Below are 26,032 nucleotides of genomic sequence, written 5' to 3'. Positions count from 1 at the left end.
TGCCCTGGAAGGCATCCCCTCTTTCGTCTTCGTCTATCGGTAACTTTACTTGAGGCTATATTTTTATTCACCACATGATATGTGTTTTGCTTGGAGCGTCTTGTATGATTTGAGTCTTTGATTTTTAGTTTACTATAATCATCCTTCTGTACACACCTTTTGGGAGAGACACACATGAATCGGAATTTATTAGAATACTCTATGTGCTTCACTTATATCTTTTGAGCTAGATAATTTTGCTCTAGTGCTTCACTTATATCTTTTTAGAGCACGGTGGTGGTTTTATTTTATAGAAATTATTAATCTCTCATGATTCACTTATATTATTTTGAGAGCCTTTTAGAACATCATGGTAATTTGCTTTGGTTATAAAAGTAGTCCTAATATGATGGGCATCCAAGATGGGTATAATAAAAACTTTCATATAAAGTGCATTGAATTCTATGAGAAGTTTGATTCTTTATGATTGTTTTGAGATATGAAGATGGTGATATTAGAGTTATGCTCGTTGAGTAGTTGTGAATTTGAGAGATACTTTTGTTAAAGTTTTTGATTCCCGTAGCATGCACGTATGGTGAACCGTTATGTAATGAAGTCGGAGCATGATTTATTTATTGATTGTATTCCTTATGAGTGGCGGTCGGGGATGAGCGATGGTCTTTTCCTACCAATCTATCCCCCTAGGAGCATGCGCGTAGTACTTCGTTTCGATAACTAATAAATTTTTGCAATAAGTATGTGAATTCTTTATGACTAATGTTGAGTCCATGGATTATACGCACTCTCACCCTTCCACCATTGCTAGCCTCTCTAGTACCGCGCAACTTTCACCGGTACCATAAACCCACCATTTACCTTCCTCAAAACATCCACCATACCTACCTATTATGGCATATCCATAGCCATTCCAAGATATATTGCCATGCAACTTTCCACCGTTCCGTTTATTATGACACGCTCCATCATTGTCATACCGCTTTGCATGATCATGTAGTTGACATCGTATTTGTGGCAAAGCCACCTTCATAATTCTTTCATACATGTCACTCTTGATTCATTGCACATCCAGGTACACTGCCGGAGGCATTCACATAGAGTCATATTTTGTTCAAATTATCGAGTTGTAATTCTTGAGTTGTAAGTAAATAAAAGTGTGATGATCATCCTTTTTAGAGCATTGTACCAGTGAGGAAAGGACGATGGAGACTATGATTCCCCCACAAGTAAGGATGAGACTCCGGAAGAAAAAAGAGGCCATAAAAATGGGAAAAAGGCCCAAGTAAAAAAATGAGAGAAAAAGAGAGAAGGGGCAATGCTACTATCCTTTTACCACACTTGTGCTTCAAAGTACCACCATGATCTTCATGATAGAGAGTCTCCTATGTTGTCACTTTCATATACTAGTGGGAATTTTTCATTATAGAACTTGTCTTGTATATTCCAATGATGGGCTTCCTCAAAATTTCCCTAGGTCTTCGTGAGCATGCAAGTTGGATGCACACCCACTTTGTTTCTTGTTTAGCTTTCATACACTTATAACTCTAGTGCATCCGTTGCATGGCAATCCCTACTCACTCACATTGATATCTATTGATGGGCATCTCCATAGCCCCTTGATACACCTAGTTGATGTGAGACTATCTTCTCCTTTTTGTCTTCTCCAGAACCACCATTCTATTCCACCTATAGTGCTATGTCCATGGCTCACGCTCATGTATTGCGTGAAGATTGAAAAAGTTTGAGAACATCAAAATATGAAACAATTCCTTGGGTTGTCATCGGGGTTGTGCATGATTTAAATATTTTGTGTGATAAAGATAGAGCATAGCCAGACTATATGATTTTGTAGGGATAGCTTTCTTTAGCCATGTTATTTTGAGAAGACATGATTACTTTATTAGTATGTTTGAAGTATTATTATTTTTATGTCAATATTAAACTTTTATCTTGAATCTTTCGGATCTGAACATTCATGCCACAATAAAGAAAATTGCATTGAAAATTATGTTAGGTAGCATTCCACATCAAAAATTCTATTTTTATCATTTACCTACTCGAGGACCAGCAGGAATTAAGCTTGAGGATGCTTGATACGTCTCCAACGTATCTATAATTTTTGATTGTTCCATGCTATTATATTATCTGTTTTGGATGTTTAATGGGCTTTAATATGCTCTTTTATATTATTTTTGGGACTAACCTATTAACCGGAGGCCCAGTGCCAGTTTCTGTTTTTTTTGCCTATTTTAGTGTTACGCAGAAAAGGAATATCAAACAGAATCCAAACGGAATGAAACCTTTGCGAGGATCTTTCTTGGAACAAATGCAATCTAGGAGACTTAGAGTGGAAGTTTGGAAGTCCGCGAGGCGGCCACGAGGTAGGAGAGCGCGCCCCCACCCTCGTGGGCCCCATGGAGCTCCACTGACGTACTTCTTTCGCCTATATATACTCTTATACCCTAAAAACATCCAGGAGAGCCACGAAACCACTTTTCCACCGCCGCAAGCTTCTGTACCAGTGAGATCCCATCTGGGGCCTTTTCCGGCGATCTGCCAGAGGGGAAATTGATCACGGAGGGATTCTACATCAACACCATAGCCTCTCCGATGATGTGTGAGTAGTTTACCACAGACCTGCGGGTCCATAGTTATTAGCTAGATGGCTTCTTCTCTCTCTTTGGTTCTCAATACAAATTTCTCCTGAATGTTCTTGGAGATCTATTCGATTAATACTTTTTGCGGTGTGTTTGCCGAGATCCGATGAATTGTGGATTTATGATCAAGTTTATCTATGAATAATATTTGGTTCTTCTCTGAATTCTTATATGCATGATTTGATATCTTTGCAAGTCTCTTCGAACTATCGGTTTAGTTTCGCCTACTAGATTGGTCTTTCTTGCAATGGGAGAAGTGCTTAGCTCTGGGTTCAATCTTGCGGTGTCCTTTCCCAGTGGCAGTAGGGGCAGCAAGGCACGTATTGTTGCCATCGAGGATAGAAAGACGGGGTTTATCTCATATTGCTTGAGTTTATCCCTCTACATCATGTCATCTTGCTTAATGCATTACTGTGTTCTTATGAACTTAATACTCTAGATGCATGCTGGATAGCGGTCGATGTGTGGAGTAATAGTAGTAGATGCAGAATTGATGACCCATAAGTATATGGGATCTATCGTAGTCCTTTCGATAAGTAAGAGTGTCGAACCCAACGAGGAGCAGAAGGAAATGATAAGCGGTTTCCAGCAAGGTATTCTCTGCAAGTACTGAAATAAGTGGTAACAGATAGTTTTGTGATAGGATAATTTGTAACGAGCAACAAGTAACAAAAGTAAATAAAGTGCAGCAAGGTGGCCCAATCCTTTTTGTAGCAAAGGACAAGCCTGGACAAACTCTTATATAGAGAAAAGCGCTCCCAAGGACACATGTGAATATCATCAAGCTAGTTTTCATCACGCTCATATGATTCGCGTTCGGTACTTTGATAATTTAGTATGTGGGTGGACCGGTGCTTGGGTACTGCCCTTACTTGGACAAGCATCCCACTTATGATTAACCTATATTGCAAGCATCCGCAACTACAACAAAAGTATTAAGGTAAACCTAACCATAGTATGAAACATATGGATCCAAATCAGCCCCTTACGAAGGAACGCATAAACTAGGGTTTAAGCTTCTGTCACTCTAGCAACCCATCCTCTACTTATTACTCCCCAATGCCTTCCTCTAGTCCCAAACAATGGTGAAGTGTCATGTAGTCGACGTTCACATAACACCACTAGAGGAGAGACAACATACATCTCATCAAAATATCGAACGAATACCAAATTCACATGACTACTAATAGTAAGACTTCTCCCATGTCCTCAGGAACCAAAGTAACTACTCACAAAGCATAAACATATTCATAATCAGAGGGATATTAATATGCATATAGGATCTGAACATATGATCTTCCACCAATTAAACCAACTAGCATCAACTACAAGGAGTAATTAACACTACTAGCAACCTACTAGCATCAATCCCGAACTTGGAGACAAGAATTGGATCCAAGAGATGAACTAGGGTTTTGAGAGGAGATGGTGCTGATGAAGATGTTGATGGAGATTGCCCTCTCCCAATGAGAGGAGCGTTGGTGATGACGATGGCGATGATTTCCCCCTCCGGGAGGGAAGTTTCCCCGGCAGAACAGCTCCGCCAGAGCCCTAGATTGGTTTCTCCAAGGTTCCGCCTTGTGGCGGCGGAGTTTCATCCGAGAATATGGCTTATTATTTTTTTACCATCGAAAGACTTCATATAGCAGAAGATGGTCACCGGAGGGCCACCAGGGGCCCACAAGGTAGGGGGCACGCCCAGGGGGTAGGGCGCACCCCCACCCTTGTGGGCAGGGCGTGGCCCCCCTGGTGAAGTTCTTGCTCTCAGTATTTTTTATATATTTGGAAAACGTCTTCCGTGGAGTTTCAGGACTTTTGGAGCTGTGCAGAATAGGTCTCTAATATTTGCTCCTTTTCCAGCCCAGAATCCCAGCTGCCGGCATTCTCCTTCTTTATGTAAACCTTGTAAAATAAGAGAGGATAGGCATAAGTGTTGTGACATAATGTGTAATAACAGCCCATAATGCAATAAATATCGATATAAAAGCATGATGCAAAATGGACGTATCATCTCCCCCAAGATTAGACCTCGCTTGTCCTCAAGCGAAAAGCCGGAATCGAAAAATATGACCACATGTTTAGAGATAGAGTTGTCGATAAAAAAATAAAATACGGACATGAGGGCATCATGATCATTCTTAGAACAGCAACTTATATAATTCTTGTCATATGATTTCTTATGCTAGAGTAATAATTCAATCACAATTTCAAGTATGAATCGTAAACTTCATTGAAAACTAACAAACTATAATCTCAGTCATTGGAGCAATTGCAATTTATCATAACATAGGAAAGAGTCAACATATAAGAGCTTTTCAGCAAGTCCACATACTCAACTATCATATAGTCTTTCACAATTGCTAACACTTACGCAATACTTATGGGTATGGAGTTTTAATCGGACACAGAGAAAGATAGGGGCTTATAATTTTGCCTCCCAATGTTTTACCTCAAGGGTAATGTCAACAATAATAGTTCATGAAAACTCACATCCAATTAGCCATATATATCAGGATCTTTCCAACATACTGTGCTTGCCAAAGGATAAAATGTAAAAAGTAAGGGTGAAGATCACCATGACTCTTATGCAAAATAGGAGATAAAAGTAAAAGATAGGCCCTTCGCAGAGGGAAGCAGAGGTTGTCATGCGCTTTTATGGTTGGATGCATAAAATCTTAATCCGAAAGAACATCACTTTATATTGCCACTTGTGATATGGACCTTTATTATGCAGTCTGTCGCTTTTATTTCTTCCATATCACACGATCGTATAAAACTTATTTTCTCTCACACTAATAAGTCATACATATTTAGAGAGCAATTTTTATTGCTTGCACCGATGACAACTTACTTGGAGGATCTTACTCAATCCATAGGTAGGTGTGGTGGACTCTCATGGCAAAACTGGTTTAGGGGTATTTGGAAGCACAAGTAGTATCTATACTTGGTGCGATGAATTTGGCTAGCATGAGGGGGAAAGGCAAGCTCAACCATGTTGGATGATCCATGACAATATAATTTATCTCAGATGTAAGAAAACATAACCAATTACGTTGTCTTCCTTGTCCAACGTCAACTCTTTAACATGTTGTAGCGACCAGACCTCAAACAGTCTGATCTCTGTGCTCCGGTGTCATCCCTGGATCAGTAATGCTGACACCACACAGTACTCGGAGGATTTATAGCAGAGTAGCAATCACACACTTATTACATCGAGTGTCTCAAAAGAGAACTTGTTACAATAAATATGGCTTAAGGCCATCTAATAACGATAACAGCGGAAGGCTTGGAAGATAAGTGAGTCCATCAACTCCAACGGCATCACTGAGTATAGAACCACGACCTAAAACTCCTCAATCATCGTCTGAAAAGTCTGCAACATTAACGTTGCAGCCCGATAACGGGTCGGCACATGGAATATGCTGGCAAGGTAACACATAGAGAATAATGGAATGCAACAGCTATACTATATGCATATTTGGCTGGTGGAAAGCTCTATGGTTACAGTTTTTGCGTAAAGCCAATTTTTCCCTACTTCAAAGGAATAAATTTAATTACTATCATGGTGGTTGTGAAACATTGAGAATGGTTGACAGCATTCTCAATCCCAATTAAGTAACATCATTAAAACCCATCAAAATTAATTTAGAGTAACATGTTGAGATTCACATGAAAATCCAAGTACTAGATACTCAAGATTGTCCATAACCGGGGACACGGCTAACCATGATTAGTTTGTTACACTCTGCAGAGGTTTGCGCACTTTTCCCCACAAGACTCGATCGCCTCCGTTTGGTTTCTCGCACTACAGGGTGTTTGAGAAGACGGATGACCGAGACATAGTCTTTCAGAAGCGCTAGCACCTTACGATCGGGTAGACCGTACCACCTACATCCCCTACATCTGCTAGTCTACCACTGTAAGAGTTCGCACAGCTTAGTCAACTATGCCAGAGCCCATAATGGCTTGTGGCTGCACACGGAAGTTTCTAGTATGAATAATCTCATGATCCCTTTGAGCCTGGGTGGCGGTCCAAAAGAAAAACAGGCAAGTCCTGGAAACCCCAGGTGCCTCAATCCACCCAGATGTGTGTTTAAGTTGCCACCTTAGATAAACCATTAATTATCAATCTCACATCTGTCATGGATTTCACTCACCCAATCCACGTCTACTAGCATAGCATGGCATAATAAGCAAACGTAGAAGTAACTCCCAAAGGTTTGATAATAAACAGGTAATAGGTACTACCTCATCTACTTCCCATCCCACAATTTAATTAGATCCTAATCATGCAATGTGTGAGGATTGATCTAATGCAATAAAACTGGGTTGTAGAAAAGGTATGATCAAAGTGTTACTTGCCTTGCTGATGATCCGCGAAACCTAGAGATTCGAAGTAACAGGCCGCGCACTCCGGGTATTCTATCGCAGACAAACAAGCATACAATAAGTACTCATCTAATGCACAGGTAAAACTCAAATAGAAGATCTAACTAGAAAGTTCAACTTAAGAACCCTGGTTGGCAAAAAGAATCAAATCGAACGAAGCAAAAGAAATCAAACGGCGAAAAAAAAACAACTTCGTTCTAGTAATCTGGATCTAGGGCAAATTTTACAGTAGAAAAAACTTGTTTAAGTTGATTATTCGGAAAGATGGTTTCGAGACGAAACTCCAGGCGCTTGAATCGCCTGATTCCGATAAACGAGCGAAAAGTTATACTAAAACGAAAATCGGATCAGAAATCGCGATCAGAAAATAACTGTGAAAAATCCAACGAAAAAGAAAAACGACGAACAATTTTTTTTTAAACAGCACGGAAAACGAGGCGGCGGCGAACCTCGAAAGGCGTGCGGCTCCAGTGGCGGCGGCGGCTTAGCTAGGGTTAGGGTTAGGCTGGGCGCTGGTTCTCTCCCGGGCCGGGGCGGCGGCTTATAAAGGCCCCCGGCCGGTGGTTTCCTGGCCGGTTACGGCCCGTAGTCGGTTACGCGTTTTTTTTAAAAAAATCCGCTCGGAAGAAAAAAAAAATACTAAACGGACTCCAAAAATGACGAAATAAATTTTGCCGGGTTCCTAAAATCAAGCCCGATAAAGTGAACATTTATCTGGGTCCAAACTACAACTTTGAAAAACGCGCATTTTTCCTAAATTCAAATAAAAAAACCGAAAAACTCCGAAATAAATCTTATTTGATTTTTTTATTAAATCCTCAATATTTGTATATTTTGGGAAAGTCATTTTATTCCCTCTCTCATATTTTTGTAGTAGAAATAATTGATGATAAAATAAATAAAATCAAATGATCCTGTTTACATAATTTGAGAAAACTCAAATATGCAAATAACGAAATCCCCAACTCTCTCCGTGGGTCCTTGAGTTGCTTAGGATTTTCTAGGATCAAAACCAAAAGCAAAATAAAATATGATATGCATGATGACCTAATGTATAACATTCCAAATTGAAAATTTGGGATGTTACACATGTCATATTTTAATGAGTGCTCACAATCATAAAAGATGTCCAAGATAATATATTTATATGTGAAGACCTATCTTTCTTTATTACTTCCTATTAATTGCAACGATGACCAAAACTATGTTTGTCAACTCTCAACAACTTTTATTCATCATACTTTTTCTATGTGAGCTCATTACTCTCCATAAGATCCATATGATCTCTTTGTTTCTTTTTATTTCTTTCTCTTTTCTTTTATTCACTTAGGATCATGGCAAAATAATCAAGCCCTTGACTCAACACAAATCTTTATTATACATAGCTCACGGACTCGATTACATAGACGGATAATAAAGCAAAACTCACAACTAGATCATACTAAGAACTTTTATTCTACTAGATCAAGATATTACCAAAAGGATCGAACTAAGAAAAACGGTAAAGATAAAAGTGATGGTGATACGATACCGGGGCACTCCCCCAAGCTTGGTAGTTGCCAAGGGAGGTGCCCATACCAGATACTCAATTCTTCTTTGTTGGTGGAGACGGTGGTGATTTTGTTGATGGCGTAGATTTCTTCCTTAATTTACACTGGAGGACAGAATTTTGGTCCCTTAGGTCCTCGATCTCTTGCTCCAGGCTCAGTATCTTTTTGCATAGTTCCTATTTGTTTCCTGCAAGAGGTGAAAAGGGATACACTCGATCTTAGGTTTCTTCACTCTATCAGGGAGGCTTGACTTTTTGAACTCCACATGCATGTCCCCAGGTTGAGGTAGTGGGACTTCATCTTCATCTAAGCTCGTCTCCTCCTTTCCCTTAGGTTCATAGTCCTCTTCTTCTTCCGTAGTCCAACCACAATGCTCCACATCCCCATAGACTTTAGGGTCTGCAAGGTAGTCAGCTACATAGCTCTCTCCTTCCGAATCCTGAGACGACATGTTGCTCAAATCTACAGCAGGACAACTCGAAACAAAGAAAGGAGATTTTTGCGTGATACGGGCGTCAAAACCCCCGGGAGATTATATAATGAATTTTTACCAACCAAAATATGTGTCGTGTATGAAAACGGAGTCCGGAGAGCACACGAGGTGCCCACGAGGTAGGGGGCACGCCCAGGGGGGTACGGCGCGCCCTCCACCCTCGTGGAGCCCTCGTGTCCTTCCCGAACTGCTACTTATTTTTCTATTTTTCTAAATATTCCAAAACGGAGAAATATTACCTTAAAAACTGTTTGGGAGTCGGTTTACTTACCGTACCACATACCTATTCCTTTTCATAGTCTGAAACGTTCCGAATAGTGTCCCTTATGTATTCCTCTGGGGTTACGGTTTCAATAATATTGGTTTCAACATTTATGGGATTACCTGAGATATAATGTTTGATTCTTTGACCGTTCACCACCTTCGGATTTGTGCCTTCGAAGTTGTTGATTTTTATGGCACCGGAACGATAGACCTCCTCGATAACGTAAGTACCTTCCCATTTAGAGAGAAGTTTTCCTGCAAAAAATCTTAAATGAGAGTTGTATAGCAATATATAATTAATTCCTGCTCGTCCTCGAGTAGGTAAATGATAAAAACAGAATTTTTGATGCGGAGTGCTACTTGGCATAATTTCAATGTAATTCTTCTTAATTGTGGTATGGATATTCAGATCCGAAAGATTCAAGACAAAAGTTTATATTGACATAAAAATGATAATATTTCAAGCATACTAACTAAGCAATTATGTCTTCTCAAAATAAAATGGCCAAAGAAAGTTCATCCCTACAAAATCATATAGTTTAGTCATGTTTCATTTTCGTCACACAAGAATGCTCTCATCATGCACAACCCCGATGACAAGCCAAGCAATTGTTTCATACTTTAGTAATCTCAAACCTATAAATTTCACGCAATACATGAGCGCGAGCCATGGACATAGCACTATGGGTGGAATAGAATATAATGAGGGGGTTATGTGGAGAAGACAAAAAAGGAGAAAGTCTCACATCAACGAGGCTAATCAATGGGCTATGGAGATGCCCATCGATTGATGTTAATGCGAGGAGTAGGGATTGCCATGCAACAGATGCACTAGAGCTATAAATGTATGAAAGCTCAACAAAAGAAACTAAGTGGGTGTGCATCCAACTTGCTTGCTCACGAAGACCTAGGGCACTTGAGGAGGCCCATTGTTGGAATATACAAGCCAAGTTCTATAATGAAAAACTCCCACTAGTATATGAAAGTGATAACATGAGAGACTCTACTATGAAGATCATGGTGCTACTTTGAAGCACAAGTGTGGTAAAAGGATAGTAACATTGCCCCTTTTTTTGGGCCTTCTTTTTTTCTTTGGCCTTTCTCTTTTTTTGGGACAATGCTCTATTGAATGATGATCATCACACTTCTATTTATTTACAACTCAATGATTACAACTCGATACTAGAACAAAGTATGACTCTATATGGATGCCTCCGGCGGTGTACCGGGATATGCAATGAATCAAGAGTGACAAGTATGAAAGAATTATGAATGGTGGCTTTGCCACAAATACTATGTCAACTACATGATCATGCTAGCAATATGACAATGATGAATGTGTCATGATAAACTGGATGGTGGAAAGTTGCATGTCAATATATCTCGGAATGGCTATGGAAATGCCATAATAGGTAGGTATGGTGGCTGTTTTGAGGAAGATATAAGGAGGTTTATGTGTGAAAGAGCGTATCATATCACGGGGTTTGGATGCACCGGCGAAGTTTGCACCAACTCTCAATGTGAGAAAGGGCAATGCACGGTACCGAAGAGGCTAGCAAGGATGGAAGGGTGAGAGTGTGTATAATCCATGGACTCAACATTAGTCATAAAGAACTCACATACTTATTCAAAAATCTACAAGTCATCAAAAACCTCGGCACTACGCGCATGCTCCTAGGGGGATAGATTGGTAGGAAAAGACCATCGCTCGTCCCCGACCGCCACTCATAAGGAGGACAATCAAATAACACCTCATGTTTCAAATTTGTTACACAACGTTTACCATACGTGCATGCTATGGGACTTGCAAACTTCAACACAAGCACTTCTCAAATTCACAACTACTCAACTAGCACGACTTTGATATTATTACCTCCATATCTCAAAACAATCATCAAGCATCAAACTTCTCTTAGTATTCAAAGCACTCATAAGAGAATTTTATTATTAATCTTGTATACCTAGCATATTAGGATTTTAAGCAAATTACCATGCTATTAAGACTCTCAAAATAATCTAAGTGAAGCATGAGAGTTCATCTATTTCTTCAAAATAAAACTACCACCATGCTCTAAAAGATATAAGTGATGTTAGGTTTCGTAGTAATTTCAAAAAATTTCCTACGCACACGCAAGATCATGTGATGCATAGCAACGAGAGGGGAGAGTGTTGTCTACGTACCCACGCAGACCGACTGCGGAAGCGTTGACACAACATAGAGGAAGTAGTCGTACGTCTTCACGATCCGACCGACCAAGCACCGAAACTACGGCACCTCCGAGTCCGAGCACACGTTCAGCTCGATGACGATCCCCGGACTCCGATCCAGCAAAGTGTCGGGGAAGAGTTTCGTCAGCACGACGGCGTGGTGACGATCTTGATGCACTACAGCAGCAGGGCTTCGTCTAAACTCCACTACAGTATTATCGAGGAATATGGTGGCTGGGGGCACCGCACACGGCTAAGGAATAGATCACATGGATCAACTTATGTGTTCTAGGGTGCCTCTACCTCAGTATATAAAGGACCAAAGGGGGGAGGCTGGCTGGCCACAAGGGGCGCGCCAAGAGAGTCCTACTCCCTCCGGGAGTAGGATTCCCCCCCAATCCTAGTTGGAATAGGATTCCTCGGGGAGGGGAAAGAGAGAGAGGGGGCCGGCCACCTCTCCTAGTCCTAATAGGACTAGGGGAAGGGGGAGGCGCACAGCCCACCTTGGGCTGCCCCTTTCTCCTTTCCACTAAAGCCCACTAAGGCCCATATGGTTCCCAGGGGTTTCCGGTAACCTCCCGGTACTCCGGTAAAATCCCGATTTCACCCGGAACACTTCCGATATCCAAACATAGGCTTCCAATATATCAATCTTTATGTCTCGACCATTTCGAGACTCCTCGTCATGTCCGTGATCATATCCGGGACTCCGAACAACCTTCGGTACATCAAAATACATAAACTCATAATATAACTGTCATCGTAACCTTAAGCGTGCGGACCCTACGGGTTCGAGAACAATGTAGACATGACCGAGACACGGTCTCCGGTCAATAACCAATAGCGGGACCTGGATGCCCATATTGGCTCCTACATATTCTACGAAGATCTTTATCGGTCAGGCCGCATAACAACATATGTTGTTCCCTTTGTCATCGGTATGTTACTTGCCCGAGATTCGATCGTCGGTATCCAATACCTAGTTCAATCTCGTTACCGGCAAGTCTCTTTACTCGTTCCGTAATACATCATCTCACAACTAACTCATTAGTTGCAATGCTTGCAAGGCTTATGTGATGTGCATTACCGAGAGGGCCCAGAGATACCTCTCCGACAATCGGAGTGACAAATCCTAATCTTCGAAATATGCCAACCCAACATGTACCTTTGGAGACACCAGTAGAGCTCCTTTATAATCACCCAGTTACGTTGTGACGTTTGGTAGCACACAAAGTGTTCCTCCGGCAAACGGGAGTTGCATAATCTCATAGTCATAGGAACATGTATAAGTCATGAAGAAAGCAATAGCAACATACCAAACGATCGGGTGCTAAGCTAATGGAATGGGTCATGTCAATCAGATCATTCACTTAATGATGTGATCCCGTTAATCAAATAACAACTCATTGTTCATGGTTAGGAAACATAACCATCTTTGATTAACGAGCTAGTCAAGTAGAGGCATACTATTGACACTCTATTTGTCTATGTATTCACACATGTATTATGTTTCCGGTTAATACAATTCTAGCATGAATAATAAACATTTATCATGATATAAGGAAATAAATAATAACTTTATTATTGCCTCTAGGGCATATTTCCTTCAGTCTCCCACTTGCACTAGAGTCAATAATCTAGTTCACATCGCCATGTGATTTAACAGCAATAGTTCACATCACCATGTGATTAACACCCATAGTTCACATCGATATGTGATAAACACCCAAAGGGTTTACTAGAGTCAATAATCTAGTTCACATCGCTATGTGATTAACATCCAAAGAGTACTAAGGTGTGATCATGTTTTGCTTGTGAGATAATTTTAGTCAACGGGTCTGTCACATTCAGATCCGTAAGTATTTTGCGAATTTCTATGTCAACAATGCTCTGCACGGAGCTACTCTAGCTTATTGCTCCCACTTTCAATATGTATCTAGATCGAGACTTAGAGTCATCCAGATCTGTGTCAAAACTTGCATCGACGTAACTTTTTTACGACGAACCTTTTTGTCACCTCCATAATTGAGAAATATTTCCTTATTCCACTAAGGATAATTTTGACCGCTGTCCAGTGATCTACTCTTAGATCACTATTGTACTCCCTTGCTTAACACAGTGTAGGGTATACAATAGATCTGGTACACAGCATGGCATACTTTATAGAACCTATGGCTGAGGCATAGGGAATGACTTTCATTCTCTTTCTATCTTCTGCCGTGGTCGGGCTTTGAGTCTTACTCAACTTCACACCTTGTAACACAGGCAAGAAAATTTTTCTTTGACTGTTCCATTTTGAACTACTTCAAAGTCTTGTCAAGGTATGTACTCATTGAAAAACTTATCAAGCGTCTTGATCTATCTCTATAGATCTTGATACTCAATATGTAAGCAACTTTACCGAGGTCTTTCTTTGAAAAACTCCTTTCAAACACTCTTTATGCTTTGCAGAATAATTCTACATTATTTCCGATCTACAATATGTCATACACATGTACTTATCAGAAATGATGTAGTGCTCCCACTCACTTTCTTGTAAATACAGGCTTCACCGCAAGTCTATATAAAACTTATATTCTTTGATCAACTTATCAAAGCGTATATTCCAACTCCGAGATGCTTGCACCAGTCCATAGATGGATCGCTGGAGCTTGCATATTTTGTTAGCACCTTTAGGATTGACAAAACCTTCTGGTTGTATCATATACAACTCTTCTTTAATAAATCTATTAAGGAATGCAGTTTTGTTTATCCATTTGCCAGGTTTCATAAAATGCGGCAATTGCTAACATGATTCGGACAGACTTAAGTATAGATACGAGTGAGAAAATCTCATCGTAGTCAACACCTTGAACTTGTCGAAAACCTTTTGCGACAATTCTAGCTTTGTAGATAGTAACACTACTATCAGCGTCCGTCTTCCTCTTGAAGATCCATTTATTTTCTATGGCTTACCGATCATCGGGCAAATCCATCAAAGTCCATACTTTGTTCTCATACATGGATCATATCTCAGATTTCATGGCCTCAAACCATTTCGCGGAATCTGGGCTCATCATCGCTTCCTCATAGTTCGCAAGTTCGTCATGGTCTAGTAACATGACTTCCAGAATAGGATTACCGTGCCACTCTGGTGTGGATCTCACTCTGGTTTACCTACGAGATTTGGTAGTAACTTGATCTGAAGTTACATGATCATCATCATTAGCTTCCTCACTAATTGGTGTAGTAGTCACAGGAACAGATTTCTGTGATGAACTACTTTCCAATAAGGGAGCAGGTACAGTTACCTCATCAAGTTCTACTTTCCTCCACTCACTTCTTTTGAGAGAAGCTCCTTCTCTAGAAAAACTCCGAATTTAGCAACAAAAGTCTTGCCTTCGGATCTGTGATAGAAGGTGTATCCAATAGTTTCCTTTGGATATCCTATGAAGATTTACTTCTCCGATTTGGGTTCGAGCTTATCATGTTGAAACTTTTTCACATAAGCATCGCAGTCCCAAACTTTAAGAAACGACAACTTTGGTTTCTTGCCAAACCACAGTTCAGATTGTGTCGTCTCAACGGACTTAGATGGTGCCCTTTTAAACGTGAACGCAGCTGTCTTTAATGCATAACCCCAAAACGATAGTGGTAGATCGGTATGAGACATCATAGATCGCACCATATCTAATAAAGTACGATTATGATGTTCGGACACACCATTATGCTGTGGTGTTCCAGGTGGCGTGAGTAGTGAAACTATTTCACATTGTTTTAACTGAAGACCAAACTCGTAACTCAAATATTTGTCTCCGCGATCAGATCGTAGAAACTTTATTTTCTTGTCACAATGATTTTCCACTTCACTCTGAAATTCTTTGAACTTTTCAAATGTTTCAGACTTATGTTTCATCAAGTAGATATACCCATATCTGCTCAAATCATCTGTGAAGTTCAGAAAATAACGATACTTGCCGTGAGCCCTAACACTCATCGGACCGCATACATCAGTATGTATTATTTCCAATAAGTCAGTTGCTCGCTCCGGAGAACGGAGTCTCAGTCATCTTGCCCATGAGGCATGGTTCGCAAGCATCAAGTGATTCATAATCAAGTGATTCCAAAATTCCATCAGCATGGAGTTTCTTCATGCGCTTTACACCAATATGACCTAAACAGCAGTGCCACAAATAAGTTGCACTATCATTATTAACTTTGCATCTTTTGGTTTCAATATTATGATTATGTGTATCACTACGATCGAGATCCAACAAACTATTTTCATTGGGTGTGTAACCATATAAGGTTTTATTCATGTAAACAGAACAACAATTTATTCTCTTACTTAAATGAATAACCGTATTACAATAAACATGATCAAATCATATTCATGCTCAACGCAAACACCAAATAACACTTATTCAGGTTCAACACTAATCCCGAAAGTATAGGGAGTGTGCGATGATGATCATATCAATCTTGGAACCACACATCGTCACTTCACCCTTAACTAATCTCTATTTATTCTGCAACTCCCGTTTCGAGTTACTAATCTTAGCAACTGAACTAGTATCAAATACTGAGGGGTTGCTATAAACACTAGTAAAGTACACATCAATAACATGTATATCAAATATACTTATGTTCACTTTGCCATCCTTCTTATCTGCCAATCACTTGGGGTAGTTCCGCTTCCAGTGACCAGTCCCTTTGCAGTAGAAACACTTAGTCTCAGGCTTAGGACCAGACTTGGGCTTCTTCACTTGAGCAGCAACTTGCTTGTTGTTTTTCTTGAAGTTCCCCTTCTTCCCTCTGCCCTTTTCTTGAAACTAGTGGTCTTGTCTACCATCAACACTTGATGTTTTTCTCGATTTCTACCTTCGTCAATCTCCGCATTACGAAGAGCTTGGGAATCGTTTCCGTTATCCCTTGCATATCATAGTTCATCACGAAGTTCTACTAACTTGGTGATGGTGACTAGAGAATTCTGTCAATCACTATCTTATCTGGAAGATTAACTCCCACTTGATTCAAGCGATTGTTGTACTCAGACAATCTGAGCACATGCTCACTAGTTGAGCGATTCTCCTCCATCTTTTGGCTATAGAACTTGTTGGAGACTTTATATCTCTCAACTCGGGTATTTGCTCGAAATATTAACTTCAACTCCTGGAACATCTCATATGCTCCATGACGTTCAAAACATCTTTGAAGTCCCGATTCTAAGCCATTAAGCATGGTGCACTAAACTATCAAGTAGTCATCATATTGATATTAGCCAAACGTTCATAACGTCTGCATCTGCTCCTGCAATAGGTCCGTCACCTAGCGGTGCATCAAGGACATAATTCTTCTGTGCAGCAATGAGGATAAACCTCAGATCACGGATCCAATCCGCATCATTGCTACTAACATCTTTCAACACAATTTTCTCTAGGAACATATCAAAAATAAACATATGAAAGCAACAATGCGAGCTATTGATCTACAACATAATTTCCAAAATACTACCAGGACTAAGTTCATGATAAATTTAAGTTCAGTTAATTTACTTAAAGAACTCCCACTTAGATAGACATCCCTCTAATCCTCTAAGTGATTACGTGATCCAAATTAACTAAACCATGTCCGATCATCATGTGAGATGGAGTAGTTTCATTGGTGAACATCATTATGTTGATCATATCTACTATATGATTCACGCTCGACCTTTCGGTCTCCGTGTTCCGAGGCCATATCTGTATATGCTTGGCTCGTCAAGTATAACCTGAGTATTCCGCGTGTGCAACTGTTTTGCACCCGTTGTATTTGAACGTAGAACCTATCACACCCGATCATCACGTGGTGTCTCAGCACGAAGAACTTTCGCAACGGTGCATACTCAGGGAGAACACTTCTTGATAATTTAGTGAGAGATCATCTTATAATGCTACCGTCAATCAAAGCAAGATAAGATGCACTAAAAGGATAAACACCACATGCAATCAATATAAGTGATATGATATGGCCATCATCATCTTGTGCTTGTGATCTCCATCTCCGAAGCACCGTTGTGATCACCATCATCACCGGCGTGACACCTTGATCTCCATCGTAGCATCGTTGTCATCTCGCCAATTTTGTGCTTCTACGACTATCGCTACCGCTTAGTGATAAAGTAAAGCATTACATCACGATTTCATTGCATACAATAAAGCGACAACCATAAGGCTCCTGCCAGTTGCCGATAACTCGGTTACAAAACATGATCATCTCATACAATAAAATTCAGCATCATGTCTTGACCATATCACATCACAACATGCCCTGCAAAAACAAGTTAGACGTCCTCTACTTTGTTGTTGCAAGTTTTACGTGGCTGCTACGGGCTTAAGCAAGAACCAATCTCACCTACGCATCAAAACCACAACGATAGTTTGTCAAATAGACTCCATTTTAACCTTCGCAAGGACCGGGCGTAGCCATACTCGGTTCAACTAAAGTTGGAGAGACAGTCGCCCGCAAGCCACCTATGTGCAAAGCACGTCGGGGAAACCGGTCTCGCGTAAGCGTACGTGTAATGTTGGTCCGGGTCGTCTCGTCCAACAATGCCGCCGAACCAAAGTATGACATGCTGGTAGGCAGTATGACTTATATCGCCCACAACTCACTTGTGTTCTACTCGTGCATATAACATCAACATAAATAACCTAGGCTCGGATGCCACTGTTGGGTTTCGTAGTAATTTCAAAAAAATTCCTACGCACACACAAGATCATGTGATGCATAGCAACGAGAGGGGAGAGTGTTGTCTACGTACCCACACAGACTGACTGCGGAAGCGTTGACACAACGTAGAGGAAGTAGTCGTACGTCTTCACGATCCGACCGACCAAGCACCGAAACTACGGCACCTCCGAGTTCGAGCACATGTTTAGCTCGATGACGATCCCCGGACTCCGATCCAGCAAAGTGTCAGGGAAGAGTTTCGTCAGCACGACGGCGTGGTGACGATCTTGATGCACTACAGCAGCAGGGCTTCGTCTAAACTCCACTACACTATTATCGAGGAATATGGTGGCCGGGGGCACCGCACACGGCTAAGGAATAGATCACGTGGATCAACTTATGTGTTCTAGGGTGCCTCTACCTAAGTATATAAAGGACCAAAGGGGGGGAGGCTGGCCGGCCACAAGGGGCGCGCCAGGAGAGTCCTACTCCCTCCGGGAGTAGGATTCCCCCCCCCCCAATCCTAGTTGGAATAGGATTCCTCGGGGAGGGGAAAGAGAGAGAGGGGGCCGGCCACCTCTCCTAGTCCTAATAGGACTAGGGGAAGGGGGAGGCGCGCAGCCCACCTTGGGCTGCCCCTTTCTCCTTTCCACTAAAGCCCACTAAGGCCCATATGGTTCCCGGGGGTTTCCGGTAACCTCCCGGTACTCCGGTAAAATCCCGATTTCACCCGGAACACTTCCGATATCCAAACATAGGCTTCCAATATATCAATCTTTATGTCTCGACCATTTCGAGACTCCTCGTCATGTCCGTGATCATATCCGGGACTCCGAACAACCTTCGGTACATCAAAATACATAAACTCATAATATAACTGTCATCGTAACCTTAAGCGTGCGGACCCTACGGGTTCGAGAACAATGTAGACATGACCGAGACACGTCTCCGGTCAATAACCAATAGCGGGACCTGGATGCCCATATTGGCTCCTACATATTCTACGAAGATCTTTATCGGTCAGGCCGCATAACAACATATGTTGTTCCCTTTGTCATCGGTATGTTACTTGCCCGAGATTCGATCGTCGGTATTCCAATACCTAGTTCAATCTCGTTACCGACAAGTCCCTTTACTCGTTCCGTAATACATCATCTCACAACTAACTCATTAGTTGCAATGCTTGCAAGGCTTATGTGATGTGCATTACCGAGAGGGCCCAGAGATACCTCTCCGACAATCGGAGTGACAAATCCTAATCTCGAAATACGCCAACCCAACATCTACCTTTGGAGACACCTGTAATGCTCCTTTATAATCACCCAGTTATGTTGTGACGTTTGGTAGCACACAAAGCGTTCCTCCGGCAAACGGGAGTTGCATAATCTCATAGTCATAGGAACATGTATAAGTCATCAAGAAAGCAATAGCAACATACTAAACGATCGGGTGCTAAGCTAATGGAATGGGTCATGTCAATCAGATCATTCACTTAATGATGTGATCCCGTTAATCAAATAACAACTCATTGTTCATGGTTAGGAAACATAACCATCTTTGATGAACGAGCTAGTCAAGTAGAGGCATACTAGTGACACTCTGTTTGTCTATGTATTCACACATGTATTATGTTTCCGGTTAATACAATTCTAGCATGAATAATAAACATTTATCATGATATAAGGAAATAAATAATAACTTTATTATTGCCTCTAGGGCATATTTCCTTCAAGTGAAGCACTAGAGCAAATGACAAACTACTCCGAAAGATATAAGTGAAGATCAATGAGTAGTTGAATAATTATGCAACTATATGAAGACTCTCTAACATTTAACAATTTCAGATCTTGGTATTTTATTCAAAGAGCAAGCAAAACAAAATAAAATGACATTCTAAGAATGGCAAACATCATGTGAAGAAGCAAAAACTTAGGATCAACCGAGACTAACCGATAGTTGTTGAAGAAGAAAGGTGGGATGCCAACCGGGGCATCCCCAAGCTTAGATGCTTGAGACTTCTTGAAATATTATATTGTGATGCCTTGGGCATCCCCAAGCTTGAGCTTTTGTGTCTCCTTAATTCCTCTCATATCGAGGTCTCCCTAAATCTCAAAAGCTTCATCCACACAAAACTCAACAAGGACTCGTGAGATAAGTTAGTATAAACCATTGCCAAAACCTTATCATACTCTACTGTAGCAATCACTAAAATTATTATTCAACATTGCATACTAAATGCCTCTGCATATTTAATAGTCCTATCCTCAAATAGAATCATTAAAGAAGCAAACATATGCAAACAATGCAAACATATCAGCAATCTGCCTAAACAGGACAGTCTGTAAAGAATGCAGAAACATCCATACTTCCCTAGCTCCAAAAATTATGAAAGAAAATTCCCGCTGTAGTAAATTTATCAGAGATTAATATGCAAAATGTTTCAACATTTTATCACATTCTGACTATAGGGAATATTGCAACAGCGGTAAACTTTCTGTTTTCAAACAGCAATATGAAGACTTGTAAAATAGGCATAGTAAAGACTATCAATGCCACTTTTATTGGAATAAAATATGCAAAACATTGTTATAAATAAAAGCAAGAAAATCCTAACAAAATAAATTGACGCTCCAAGCAAAACACATATCATGTGGCGAATACAAATATAGCTCCAAGTAAAGTTACCGATGAACGAAGACGAAAGAGGGGATGCCTTCCAGGGCATCCCCAAGCTTTGGCTCTTGGCTATCCTTGAATATTACCTTGGGGTGCCTTGGGAATCCCAAAGCTTAGGCTCTTGCCACTCCTTATTCCATAGTCCATCGAATCCTTACCCAAAACTTGAAAACTTCACAACACAAAACTTAACAGAAAACTCGTAAGCTCCGTTAGTATAAGAAAACAAAACACTACTTCAAAGTACTATAATGAACTCATTATTTATTTATATTGGTGTTAAACCTACTTTATTCCAACTTCTCTATGGTTTGTAAACTATTTTACTAACCATAGATTCATCAAAATAAGCAAACAACACACGAAAAATAGAATCTGTCAAAAACAGAACAGTCTGTAGTAATCTGGATCAAACGTATACTTATGGAACTCATAAAATTCTCAAATAAATTTCTGGACCTGAGGAATTTATCTATTAATCATATTCAAAAATAATTAACTAAATAGAACTTTCCAAATAAAAATGGCAGCAATTCTCGTGAGCGCTAAAGTTTCTGTTTTTTACAGCATGATCAACAAGACTTTCCCCAAGTCTTCCCAAAGGTTCTACTTGGCACAACCACTAATTAAAAGCATAAAACCACATCTAAACAGAGTCTCGATGAATTATTTATTACTAAACATGAGCATAAAGCAAGGGACAAAAATAAAATTGGGTTGCCTCCCAACAAGCGCTATCATTTAATGCCCCTAGCTAGGCATGATGATTTCAATGATGCTCACATAAAGGATAAGAATTGGAACATAAAGAGAGCATCATGAAGAATATTACTAGCACATTTAAGCCTAACGTACTTCCTATGCATAGGGATTTTGTGAGAAAACAACTTATGGGAACAAGAATCAACTTGCATAGGAAGGTAAAACAAGCATAACTTCAAGATTTTAAGCACATAGAGAGGAAACTTGATATTATTGCAATTCCTACAAGCATATGTTCCTCCCTCATAATAATTTTCAGTAGCATCATGAATGAATTCAACAATATAAATATCACACAAAGCATTCTTTTCATGATCTACAAGCATAGAAATTTTATTACTCTCTACACAAGCAAAATTCTTCTCATGAATAATAGTGGGAGCAAACTCAACAAAGTAACTATCATGGGATTGAAAATTAAGATCAAGATGCCAAGTTTCATGGTTATCATTATTCTTTAAAGCATAGTGTCATCACAATAATCATTATAGATAGGAGGCATGATTTCATCATAATAAAATTGCTCAACAAAACTTGGGGGACAAAAAATATCATCTTCATCAAACATAGCTTCCCCAAGCTTGTGGCTTTGCATATCATTAGCATCATGGATATTCAAGGAATTCATACTAACAACATTGCAATCATGCTCATCATTCAAATATTTAGTGCCAAACATTTTATAGATTTCTTCTTCTAGCACTTGAGCACAATTATCCTTTCCATCATACTCACGAAAGATATTAAAAAGGTGAAGCGTATGAGACAAACTCAATTCCATTTTTTTGTAATTTTCTTTTATAAACTAAACTAGTGATAAAACAAGAAACTAAAAGACTCGATTGCAAGATCTAAAGATATACCTTCAAGCACTCACCTCCCCGGCAACGGCGCCAGAAAAGAGCTTGATGTCTACTACACAACCTTCTTCTTGTAGACGTTGTTGGGCCTCCAAGTGCAGAGGTTTGAAGGACAGTAGCAAATTTCCCTCAAGTGGATGACCTAAGGTTTATCAATCCGTAGGAGGCGTAGGATGAAGATGGTCTCTCTCAAGCAACCCTGCAACCAAATAACAAAGAGTCTCTTGTGTCCCCAACACACCCAATACAATGGTAAATTGTATAGGTGCACTAGTTCGGCGAAGAGATGGTGATACAAGTGCAATATGGATAGTAGATAAAGGTATTTGTAATCTGAAATTATAAAAACAGCAAGGTAACGAATGATAAAAGTGAACGTAAACGGTATTGCAATGCTAGGAAACAAGGCCTAGGGTTCATACTTTCACTAGTGTAAGTCCTCTCAACAATAATATCATAATTGGATCATAAAACTATCCCTCAACATCCAACAAAGAGTCACTCCAAAGTCACCAATAGCGGAGAACGAACGAAGAGATTATGGTAGGGTACGAAACCACCTCAAAGTTATTCTTTCCAATCAATCCGTTGGGCTATTCCTATAAGTGTCACAAACAGCCCTAGAGTTCGTACTAGAATAACACCTTAAGATACAAATCAACCAAAACCCTAATGTCACCTTGATACTCCAATGTCACCTCAAGTATCCGTGGGCATGATTATACGATATGCATCACACAATCTCAGATTCATCTATTCAACCAACACAAAGGACCTCAAAGAGTGCCCCAAAGTTCTACCAGAGAATCACGACGAAAACGTGTGCCAACCCCTATGCATAGGTTCATGGGCGGAACCCGCAAGTTGGTCACCAAAACATACATCAAGTGAATCACGTGATATCCCATTGTCACCACAGATATCCACGGCAAGACATACATCAAGTGTTCTCAAATCTTTTAAAGAGTCAATCCAATAAGATAACTTCAAAGGGGAAACTCAATTCATTACAAGAGAGTAGAGGGGGGAGAAAACATCATAGAATCCAAATATAATAGCAAAGCTCGCGATACATCAAGATCGTATCATCTCAAGAACACGAGAGAGAGAGAGAGAGAGAGATCAAACACATAGCTACTGGTACATACCCTCAGCCCCGAGGGAGAACTACTCCCTCCTCGTCATGGAGAGCACCGGGATGATGAAGATGGCCAGGGTGCCAGAACGGGTCTAGATTGGTTTTTGGTGGCTACGGAGGCTTCTGGCGGTGGAACTCCCGATCTATTCTCTGTTCTGGAAGTTTTACAATACGTAGGTATATATGGGTGAAAGGAGTACGTCGGTGGACCGAAGGGGGGCCACGAGGCAGGGGGCGCGCCCTAGGGGGGTGGGCGCGCCCCCTACCCTCGTGAGCACCTCCTTCATCTTCTGACGTAGGGTCCAAGTCTATCCGGTAGGTTTCCTTCCAAAAATAACTTCTCCAGTTGATTTTGTTCCGTTTTGACTCCGTTTGATATTCCTGTTCCTCGAAACACTGAAATAGGCATAAAACAACAAATCTGGGCTGGGCCTCCGGTTAATAGGTTAGTCCCAAAAATAATATAAAAGTGGAAAATAAAGCTCAATATTGCCCAAAAAAGTAGATAATATAGCATGGAGCAATCAAAAATTATAGATACGTTGGAGACGTATCAATAATCACCTACATTAAACTCACGCTTTTGTATTCTTTTGTCATGTCATCTTTTAACTTTTTCTTTAAACAACTTGGCATTTTCATAGGCTTGGGTTATCCATTCATCAAGTGAGTTAATATGAAATAGCCTCTTCTCATCGGCAAGTTTGAAATCATAATTGAGCTCTTTAATAGCCCAATCTGCCTTGTGTTCTAGTTCGAGAGGTAAGTGACATGCTTTTCCATAAACCATTTTATACGGAGACATACCCATAGGATTTTTATATGCAGTTCTATAGGCCCATAATGCATCATCAAGTTTCTTGGACCAATTCTTTCTAGATGTATTAACAGTCCTTTGCAAAATTAATTTGAGTTCTCTATTACTCAATTCTACTTGACCACTAGACTGCGGGTGATAAGGAGATGCAATTCTATGATTAACATCATATTTAGCAAGCATTTTACGGAAAGCACCATGAATAAAATGTGAACCACCATCAGTCATTAAATATCTAGGGACTCCGAATCTTGGAAAATTAACTTCTTTAAGCATTTTAATAGAAGTGTTATGATCAGCACTACTAGTTGGAATAGCTTCTACCCACTTAATAACGTAATCAACTGCAACTAAAATATGTGTATATCCATTAGAGGAAGGAAAGGGTCCCATATAGTCAAAGCCCCAAACATCAAATGGTTCAATAACGAGTGAACAGTTCATAGGCATTTCTTGACGTCTACTAATATTACCAATCCTTTGACATTCATCAGAAGATAAGACGAACTTACGGGCATCCTTGAAGAGAGTAGGCCAATAAAAACCAGATTGCAATACCTTATGTGCAGTTCTATCTCCAGCATGGTGTCCTCCATAAGCTTCGGAGTGACACTTGTGTAGGATCTGTTCATGTTCATGCTCAGGTACACAACGTCTAATAACACCATCTACTCCTTCTTTATAAAGATGTGGGTCATCCCAAAAGTAATGCCTCAAATCATAGAAGAACTTTTTCTTTTGCTGGTATGTGAAACTAGGTGGTATAAACTTAGCAACAATGTAATTAGCATAATCAGCACACCGTGGAGCAGTATGAGAAGCATTTATGACATTTAATTGCTCATCCTGAAAGCTATCATCAATAGGAAGTGGGTCATCAAGCACATTTTCTAACCTAGACAAGTTGTCTGCAACGGGGTTCTCAGCTCCCTTTCTATCAACAATATGTAAGTCAAATTCTTGTAGTAAGAGAACCCATCTAATAAGTCTAGGTTTAGCATATTTCTTTTCCATGAGATATTTAATAGCAGCGTGATCAGTGTGAATAGTTACTTTAGAATCAACAATATAAGGTCTGAACTTATCACAAGAAAATACAACTGCTAATAATTCTTTTTCAGTGGTAGCATAATTTCTTTGAGCATTGTCTAGGGTTTTACTAGCATATTGAATAACATTTAATTTCTTATCAACTCTTTGTCCTAGAACAACACCTACAACATAATCACTAGCATCACACATAATTTCAAAGGGTAAATTCCAATCAGGTGGCTGAACAATAGGTGCAGAGATCAATGCTTTCTTAAGTATTTCAAATGCTTCTACACAATCATCATAAAAAACAAATGGTATATCTTTTGTAATAAATTAGTCAGAGGCCGAGAAATTTTTGAGAAGTCCTTAATGAACCTCCTATAAAATCCGGCATGACCAAGGAAACTTCTTATACCTTTGATGTCCTTGGGACATGGCATCTTTTCAATAGCATCAACCTTAGCTTTATCAACCTCAGTACCTCTTTCAGAAACTT

The sequence above is a fragment of the Triticum urartu genome, chromosome 2 (assembly GCF_003073215.2).
Source record: "Triticum urartu cultivar G1812 chromosome 2, Tu2.1, whole genome shotgun sequence".
NCBI lineage: Eukaryota > Viridiplantae > Streptophyta > Magnoliopsida > Poales > Poaceae > Triticum > Triticum urartu.
This window is presented reverse-complemented; position numbering follows the sequence as displayed.